Below are 10761 nucleotides of genomic sequence, written 5' to 3'. Positions count from 1 at the left end.
AGTATAATATGAGTATATTGACTTGTCAAAAATGACTAACTGCATTGGTGTTTATTTTCTTGGCAAGCAAAAGTGACTTAAATGGCCCTCCTGAACATTTTACGTTTTTTTAGTTGGTCACTTTCTCCTGTACGACTACGATATGTTTATAGTGTCGTAAAGTTTCTTTTTAGAGTGTGTGTTTTATATCTTTAATTTCTAAAGGGAGGCTGTTGATTTTTAAAATTATAATATCCATTTATATCGGTTCAGTTTTCACCCCTAAATATCTAGGGCTGCCCCTCACACTATTTGAATGTAATCGCTAATCTGTAATGTATTGTAATTTACGCATATCTGCATATATGTAGAAACAGTGCAGCGAGATACTGACTGCACAGCCCGCTATAGAAACTGATCGTAGAGATATGAATGATTGATGCCTGATACTAACAGCGGAATCTAAACTGGCAGTACACAACAGAGTCCTGGTAACAACTCTAATCTATGAAGTAAAGCGTGCAATTGTATCGCCTACTTTCAAAATCCGCCAGATCCAATTTTATTTAAGATTTAGAAAATCTATCGGAATGTCAATTGTAAGTTATATTACAATGATTAAAGAAAACACTTCGTTTTTTACCACTTGAGTTTTATTATAGACTACATGTTTCAGAAGTTAAACTTCCATCATTCAGGTCTGTATAATAACTAAAATATAAAATATAAAATTATTCTAAATATATATATTAAATAATATATTGTTTCAAAATTCTTCACCTTTGCTTTCCATTTTTCCCTTGTTTTCAAACTCCGTCCCTTGACTAACCCCTTCTTCTTACTTTCCCCTCTCCTTATTTATAGAACAATTTTATATTTTATATTTTATTTATTATACAGACCTGAATGATGGAAATTCAACTTCTGAAACATGTAGTCTATAATAAAACTCAAGTGGTAAAAAACGAAGTGTTTTCTTTAATCATTGTAACATGTCTTATCACAAAGTTAATGCCGAAACAATAAATAAAATATGTGGGTTATATTGTTTAAAATATTTTTAAACATGAAAACCCTGCTAAAAAATACTTAAAAACAGCGATGTATTTCAAATTCCGCTATATTCATGGAACTCGCCTTCTGACCCATATCGGCCAATCAGAGATAGGGGATAGGTCAAAAATTAAATTGACGTCATTATCGGTTTGTGTCTCGTGTTTTTTTTAAATACTGAAATTTTTTTTTAAAAATGATAAAATTCTCTATTTTATAATATTTTATCTAAAGATAGACATATCTTTTAAACATAAATGTTGCCGGAGAATTTTGCATTTTTTGTAAAATCGACTTACATGGATCTGGCGGATTTTGAAAATAGGCGACACAATTGACAAAACAAGTATAAAAGTTCACTAAATGCAGTTGAAATGCGATAGTTCAAGACTAATGTTCGTTGGAGCAATTTATGATAGATGTTCGAATGGTGAAATAAGGAAAGAATGCAAGGCTGAGATAAGCATTATTAATAAAATTAAGAAAGGTGTTTTGAGATGGTTTGGAAAATTATTCAAAAAGGGTAAAGAAATAAAATTTATTTGGCGAATGAATCTGGAAATAAGAGCAGAGGAAGACCGAGGAAAATTTGGCAAAATCAAGTATTTCAAATAAATGAAAGGGATCAGATCAACAGTCGGAATAACTGGTGGATATGTATGAGGAGATGCATGAGTGTAGAAGAGGTGAACATGGTGTCGCGTTATTTTCTCTCTGCCTACCCTGCGGAGAAGCGTCATGACGGTTTGCTAGTTAGTGATTTGAGCAAAGAAATTATTATTTTTTACGCAGCGTGTTGGTTTGATCAATTATTTCAAATAAGTATTACAAATATTCGTACTGAAATCAGCATTTTTGTTGAAAACTGTTAATTTTATCTTCACTGCGTAGTTAAAACGTTAACTTCCGTATGTACATTAAATTAGAGGTCCGATAAAATCATTCGCTTATCCCGTTAATAATATTTTGAATGTGTCCAAATACTTGTTCACAAATCTGGATTATCTCCAATTACAGGAGTTATTTATCATATATTTTTTGATAACTCAACATAGATGAACAAGAAAATGGAAGTCTGGCCATTTACGGGGCTTACGATCATAATAGGTTGGTTTAAGTGATCACTTTTCATGCCCCGTAAATGCCCAGATTATTCAGATCATATTCTTATTCATCAATGTTGAGATGTCAAAAAAAATATGATAAGATGAATGATAAGGAGAGTGTTACATTACCATACTACAAAGCTTCAAATATACAAAATAGCTTATTTTATTGGTTAAAACGTTAAATTTGGGCAAAAATATTTAATCGATAATATTTAGGTACCAGGTTTGCAGAACTCAGGAGCAGGTCGTATAATCGGAACATAACACCTCGACTCGCCGGCCCCTGTGAATACAATGTACTAAGCAGGCGATCTATATGCATAGATCTCATCACCATCATCCCCTGGTGTGAAATCGAACACCCAGATTCACGAAAACCTCCCCCACTTTATCAACAGGGATCCGAATAATATTTAAGATTTTTTGTCACCCTTATATTATTATTTGAAAATTCATCACAATATTTATTTTGCAAGAAAGAAGTATATTTTTATTTTTCAGCGTAATTTTTTCCAAAGAGTAAAAAACATTTTTTTAAATCTCTTATTAAAATTAAATAAATATTTTATCTGAATGATTTTGCTCGATTTTCTTGTTATAAAAAGGTACAATATACATATTTGTATATCGACTAAAAACTTAACTTTGTAACATACATAACATGGTTTGCAAGTGTACTATTCAACTGTAAGATGTCTAAAAGGAACTTGAATACTATTATTTTGATATCTTTTTTCTTTAAAAAATGTTAATTAGACTCAATTCATGTCTGAATCAATTCGGATGTAGATACCGCCTCTCCGCCTAGCACGGCAGCACAATAACGGTGTAGATACGTACAGCTGTGTAGATTTAGAAAAAACGCTTCTTTAAAACTATAAGATATAGAAATTTCCCGGGAAAATATAAAAACGGAGGTTTTCCACCAAACCGAAATAAACTTTCCCCGCTAGAAACCATCTTTACTTGAATAGTCCCCCTATATAACCGCACAAAGCACCCTAACGTACACTCGACCAATCATTTATATATATCGTAAATAAACAAAATACTTTATTATAGATAATTTATAAAAAATACTTTAAAAGGCAAAAAGTTTAATCATATTACCAATACTATTTTTTTAAATCTCATCAAAGATTAAGAAGAATATGGAAGTCTGAGCATTTACAGTGCTGACGACCGTCATAGGCTGGTTTAAGTGATCACTTTACCATAAATGCCACGAATTCGTCTTCGTATTTGATGAGATTTAAAAAAATAATATGAAAAATACTCCTATAATTGGAGATAATCCAGATTTGTGAACAAGTATTTGGACACACTTATGTTGTATATTACCAATGTTTTGAGTGTGTCCAAATCTTTGTTCAAAATCTGTATCGAGATGATAAACAACATATTAATATTTCTAAAGATTCACAGTATCATCTCTGCATCTCTCACACATTGGTTATTTAGAGGGGTTGTAAGTGCTAATAGGTACCGCATTTTTTGATAATACGAGTACTTAATACTTTGGCGTAGTTGGGGAGACGCTCTGCGACTGCGAAACTGGCGTCGCGGGTTCGATTCCGGCCAATTGCAAAATGAATTCAAGAAAGATTTATTGTCAATTGGTCTGGGTGTTTGTGTTGTATTTTTTTACATTTACCTTCCCTATCCTTACTATCCTACCTGCAGGCAAGCATCTAAAATAGACGCTTTGCGGGTTATTCATTAAAAAAAACATATTTCAGAAAACATCATTGGTTCGATCTAGGAGTATACATTTATTTTGTTCCAAAACATTATCTTTGTTCTCCTCCGTAATGTAGTGGTTAGCGGGTTTGTTGTCCTATACTGGAGGTCCCGTGCTCGATTTCAGGACGTTTTAAATAAATATTACTGATTTTGCACTGCGATAATGTTTTAATATTACCCTGGATTGGTACATGATGCGCATGGCCAATCAACATTTAATGACTCAACAATGCTTTTGTACAAAATACTGCCCTTTACACCATTGGATTATGATAAGGGTTAGAAGAATAATATTTAGGAAAAATATAAATTCTAATATTTTAATAATTTCCTCTTCTTTCTTTATATAAAGCGTCTCAAAATTAATTAACAGACTCTATGTTTATTTGTTCGTCTTTTGTGACGATACTCAAGTTTTTGTTTTTTCCTTGTGATCATGTTCCATACTCTATGTTGAATATGGCACTGTATTAAATCGACATCAATCGCTAGTTATCATATTTCAATAATTTATTTATTGTATTTTCACACTTCTCTAGGATTCGAACTTGGGATCTCGGGATCAAATACACTAACCACTAGTACACATTACAGTGGCCGAAAAAAAACGTGATATTTTTTTTTAGTCGAGGCGCAAACCATTTTCCTATTCTTTCCGTTGAATTGGTCGAGTGTACTCGAAAGTTCTATCTCCGTGGCCACCTAGTAGCGCCGCTCGGTACTAAGTTTTCACAACATGTTCGGAAAATTTCTCATCACAAAATAGTAAACAAATTCAAAACCTTATTGTCAGATTCAAGGTTCAAACGTCAGATTCAAGATTCAAAACTTTAGAGATATATTCAATATTCAAGACGTTAATGTCGCTAGAAAGAAGATATGAAATTTATAAAAATCTATTTTCGTAGGTAGTTTGTGGCATTTTAAAAGAACAATCAAATACTAAATTCTTCAACAGAAGTCATTCTAAGTCATTCAGAAGTCGTAACTAAATTCGGTTATTTAATTCGATCATTTAAAGCTAACATGCCAATTAAAGCACAAAATTTGATAGCGTATTTCATATTTCTATTTCCTAAATTATTTTATTTTTTTTTAACATCTCTATACAGATGAAGAAAAATATGGGATCCTGAGTATTTACAGCATCTTTCCTATTTCTCCTCTTCCACATTCACGTATCTCTGAGCTGTAAGTATGAGCATCCGAGGGCTTACGACTTGGCATTTGGCTGGCTTGAGTGATCATTTTATACACTTGTGCAACGTTCACCATTCAGTCCATTTTTGAACATCCATAATGTGTTAATTTTTTAAACTTACATATATGCTATAAACTATGCACGCAATATGTGTATACAGTATAGTATTTATTGGTATGTCATCCGTAGCGTACATATTTCAGTGTCTGATACATTTCTGAAATTAAAATTTCAGCCTGAAAATTGCGGTGAAAACACTTTTCAGTCATGGTGTCGCTGAAATACATTTCAGGAGAGTTCATTTGGTTTTATTAAGGTTTGTACAATCTGCCTACCTATATATGTATATATAGGTATATAGTACATAAGCATTAGATACATAATACATAGGTACCTACATAACAGAATACTCTTTAAGTATGCCTCTGGATACATAAAGAGATATATACACAAATATATTGTATTTCAAATTATTTTCTAATGAGATTTAACAAGCTTTATCCGTATACTCGTTACTGTGGCTCAGTCTGGTTAAATGGAAAAGATAGGAAATAAAAAGCACCTACTTCTAATGATATGTTTCATTCTAAACTTAAAAAATATATGAAACAATAATATTATGCGATAGTAGCTGTCAATGTTTAGTATTGCGTGTGTTGCTCTTACGTTCAATAGATGGCGCTGCCATTGCGGTAAAAACGATTTTCAAAAAGAAAACATCTTTTTACCGGTCACATCAGACACATATATACGCATATTGTAATGATTAAGAAAAGTTCCTTAAAGTGGTATGGACATGTGGAGCAAATGGATATCGGGAGAATGACATAGAATGCTTGGCAGATATGAATGAGAGGCCAGAACGAGGACGGCTAAAAAAGATTTGACTAGATAATTCAAAACCTAAAATCTTGTGGAATCGAAAGTCTATGTTATTTAAGGGCATGTATGAATAGATGTATGTGTGTGGCGTTCCGTCCTCTCTACCTAGCCTTGCAGGGAAACCACATTATGGAAGTAGTACCAAAAGAGCATTGGTACTATTTTAAAGAACAATTTAACGAAATTATGAATGAAAAAGTTGCCTTTTAAAAAGCAGGGTGAAGCGGGGCAGGTGACGTCATAAGTGATGACGTCTTTTCGTGTTTAATAACTGCGTATTTTCTCACCATAACGCTTGGGACGTTTATAGCAACGGTGAACAATGATTGGCTGACGCAAGTCGGGGAAACCATAAGAAAGGTGATTATTGCGAAATGGTTCTGTTAAATGAGAAAAATTATACAATGATTAAAAAAAACACTTGTTTTTTACCACTTGAGTTTTATTATAGACTACATGTTTCAGAAGTTAAACTTCCATCATTCAGGTCTGTATAATAACTATTCAGTTATTATACAGACCTGAATGATGGAAGTTTAACCTCTGAAACATGTAGTGCATAATAAAACTCAAGTGGTAAAAAACAAGTGTTTTCTTTAATCATTATATATATTTATTGATTCGGCGTTTCGTTTGTTGAACTCCATTTTGATTTGTTAATTAATTTTCAAATCAAACACAGATTTTTTTAATGAGAAGTTAGTTTTTATTAAAAACACGTAAAAAGTAAAAATGAATATTGTGACAATTGTTTCCCCTAGTTATGGCATTTTCAAACGAATGTGAAGATTAAATGGACTGACGATCCTTATGTAATACAACTCTAGGTACTTAAGCCGTAGTTTTAACATGTGCAGCAATAATTTAATAAAGTTTAACTTCTGAAACATGTAGTCTATAATAAAACTCAAGTGGTAAAAAACAAGTGTTTTCTTTAATCATTGTAACATGTCTTACCACAAAGTTAATGCCGAAACAATAAATAGAAAAACTTTACATTTCGACATCTCAACATATGTAGCTGAAAAAGGATGTGGAGTTCTGGGTTTAAACGGCTAAGGACCTGTCTTATGGAATGGTCTAGTAACATTACCATTCTACCTATGTATGATTGACAACAAATATACAGGGTGTCCCATAATCCGACTTATTCCTTTTAAGGGCTGTTAGGCCAGCTTATGACTCACTAAAAAATGAAAAAATGACCTCAGTAAAAGTGCCTTAATTTTCCCGATATTTTTACTTTTACGAATTTTCCGAGCATCTACGCCTTAGATCAGTTTTTAGAGTGCAACTTTTTCTATTTTTTTAATTTTAGCATATTTGTTTTTGTTTCATAATACTGAATAAGTATTCTATTGACCACAGCCCAAAATTTTACCAACACTGTCTTGCCTTGGCGGAAAAAAATATTAATGCCCGGTCAATGATTTGAAAAAAAAATTTATAGGTGACTTTGACTCTTCACCCTGAAAAAAAAATTATTTAAAAATATATAAATATAACCTGGCAAGTTAGTTTAAAAGTTAGCTTAATTTATGTCGTTTTGAAAACATTACTTTATTTAACTTTAGAAAAAAATATTGCTTTTTAAATGCAAAATGAGCTGATTTCATTTATTAGGAATTCCGATGTAGAGAATTTTATATGTTATAGTGAAACAAAAATTAGGAACCTAAAAAATGTAAATTTGAAGAAGTGGCATTTAAAAAACTGATCTAAGGGGTAGATTTTCGGAAAAATGAATAAAAGTGGAAATATCTCGAAAACTAAGGTACTTTTATTGAGGTCATTTTCATTATCATTTTCATTTTTGGTGGGTCATAAGCTGGCTTAACACCCCTTGAAAAGAATACGTCAGATTATAGGACAACCTGTATAATAAAATTCACTCCAAACATGCACGAATCCTTAGATGAAAAACATTGTAACTCAATCACGAAAAACCCATTCATTAATTTTCCACCTCCTGTTCTTCTATATGCTCATTTCCATTCTCACACTCGTCCTGACCGTGACGTCACCCTGCCAAGGTAACACCCCCGTGTTCCCGTCGTCCCCTCCGGTCACGTGTTTCGCCACGCGGCGCGGCACCGTGGTCACGTGGTGCGACAAGCACGTCCGAAACACGCGTTCGAACCGGCTCGGGTTGTTTTTTGCATTTTGTCGTTCGGATGTTTGGTTTTTGGTCTTATCGAGAAACCCTTCAATTCTGCAAGCGTTACTTAAGGACTTATCAAGATCGGATTACGGAAAGCTTACGATTATACAGGGTGGCGCAAAATTAATCACCCCATCGGAAGATGTTATAATTTTTGCAAATGGCGTCGTACGTCAATCATATTTGACACTTATGAACTAAATAGCTGCAGTGACCAACTAACAAAACGTAAAATGTTCAAGAGGGCCATTCAAGTCACTTTTGCTGGCAAGAAAATAAACATCAATGCAGTTAGTCATTTTTACCAAGTCGATATATTATACTTCCAAGTTTAAAATCCTTTAGGATTTTTTTTCAGGGTAATATTAAGCTGGTAAGATAGCAAATAGTCAATGATCATGTTTTTGTATAAAATGCACTTGGTCACTTTCTCCTGTTTGACTACTATATATATAAATATATATATATATATATATATATATATATATATATATATATATATATATATATATATATATATATATATATATATATATATATATATATATATATATATATATATATATATATATATATATATATATATATATATATATATATATATATATATATATATATATATATATATATATATATATATATATATATATATATATATATATATATATATATATATATATATATATATATAATATATATGTATATATATATATGTATATATATATGAGTCTACATTTCTGACACTCTTAGCGCGTTTTTTGCTACTGCGATTTTTATCAATTTATATAATTGGATTTTTTATCAATGAATAAAATCCTTTTTACATGTAAAATCAAATTTTATTGAGTGTATTAGTAAAAATTTAATAATGGTCTAAAATTGTTATTAAGGTATACTAGAATTGCAAACAGATTTAGCTTTTAAGATTTTTAAATTAGTTTAAGTTAAATACCACTTTTTTGTATGCATTCCGCGTCATTTTCAAACACCGTATGTGAAGTTGATTCTAAATTTTAGAATTGGGTCTTTGGGACGTTGAAGGTTGAAGAAGGGTAGGAGCTGTTTGATATTTTTATTTGTTTATTTCATAATTATTATTTATTTTATGACTCTTTATCATTTGACTCTTTAGCTAGTAAGTTTGACGACCGCTGTTAGAGTCTAACCAGAATGAGATAAAAGTTTAAAACGTTATCATTTTGTCAATCGTCTCATAGAAAACAAAATCTGAGGGGCAGGCGTCGTGACGCTGGTATGCAGCGTCTCCAGGGAGGCGTCGCGTGCGTCTGTATCCCCCTGCCTGGAATGTTTACAGAGGCCTTATTGACTGACGCAGGGCTCTTCACCATATGCCGAAGTAATCTGATGATGAGGACATTATGTACATCAGCTGTGCTAGTATGATTAGTCGAACACTGCAATATATCGTTCCGAACATTTTTAATTTGTTACCGACGGATGTTAGAGGTCAAAATAAAATATGGAACAAAGGCAAAATAAAGGAATGGGTAAATGATCAAGACTTAATTTTATGAAAATTGTAAAATGTTTATATTCTTAATTTTTTCTCTTTTTTGTGTCTATATTAGGTTAAAATCGTTAAAAACAATAAAAAATGTATTAAAAAAGAACTCCACCGACAAGACACACAAGGTGGCTTGGTGGGTCTCTGCAAAAAAAAAGTTCTAAAGATTCACAAATTGTGATTATATTAAATGTATAAAGTGAAATATATATATATATTTATATATATATATATATATATATATATATATATATATATATATATATATATATATATATATATATATTTATATATATATATATATATATATATATATATATATATATATATATATATATATATATATATATATATATGTATATATATATATATATATATATAAATATATAAATATATATATATATATATATATATATATATATGTAATAAAATAACTAGGTACCTACCTATACATTTTATTAAGTACTTACAAAAAGTACCTACATAAAACAGTTCTACCACCAGATGCCGCATGCGTCGCACAGAATTAAACAAAAGAGATCCGATAGGAAAAATTAACTGTCAGAATCAGATAGATAGATAGATAGATAGATATAAAAATTATTATAAAGATAAATTAAGAATAAACTTTAATTATAAACTTTAATTACAAAGCAACACATTGTTTATTTTATTATTATACACCCACTTTACATATTATTTACACTTAATTTTCAAAAGGAAAATATTACCACGTTATAAAACGACAATTTTGTTAATTGGAAATGGATTATGAAACATTAGATGTATTAAAACAATTACTACAATATGTTCGAAGTGAGAGAGAAAAATCAGAAGATGATCAAAGAAAACGATTAGAAGATAATCAAAGAAGACATGGAAATTTAAGAACTAGTGATAAAATTAAAAATAAAAATCATGTGAAAAAAATTTCTACAAAATATAAAATAAAATATACTCCAGAAAAGAAGAATTTCGAAGCAGATTTTATGAGCAGGAATCCAGTATTAGAATCGAAGGAAAATGCAAATGAACAATTAAAAGTTGTAAATTTGGTTAAATTAGAAGATATTTTAAAATATCAGAATAAAAATGAAGACATACAAAT

The sequence above is a fragment of the Brachycentrus maculatus genome, unplaced genomic scaffold (genome assembly GCF_059751285.1).
Source record: "Brachycentrus maculatus isolate JH-2025_06_01 unplaced genomic scaffold, ASM5975128v1 h1tg000994l, whole genome shotgun sequence".
NCBI lineage: Eukaryota > Metazoa > Arthropoda > Insecta > Trichoptera > Brachycentridae > Brachycentrus > Brachycentrus maculatus.
The sequence above is the reverse complement of the archived record's forward strand: the minus strand, read 5'-3'. Positions refer to the sequence as shown.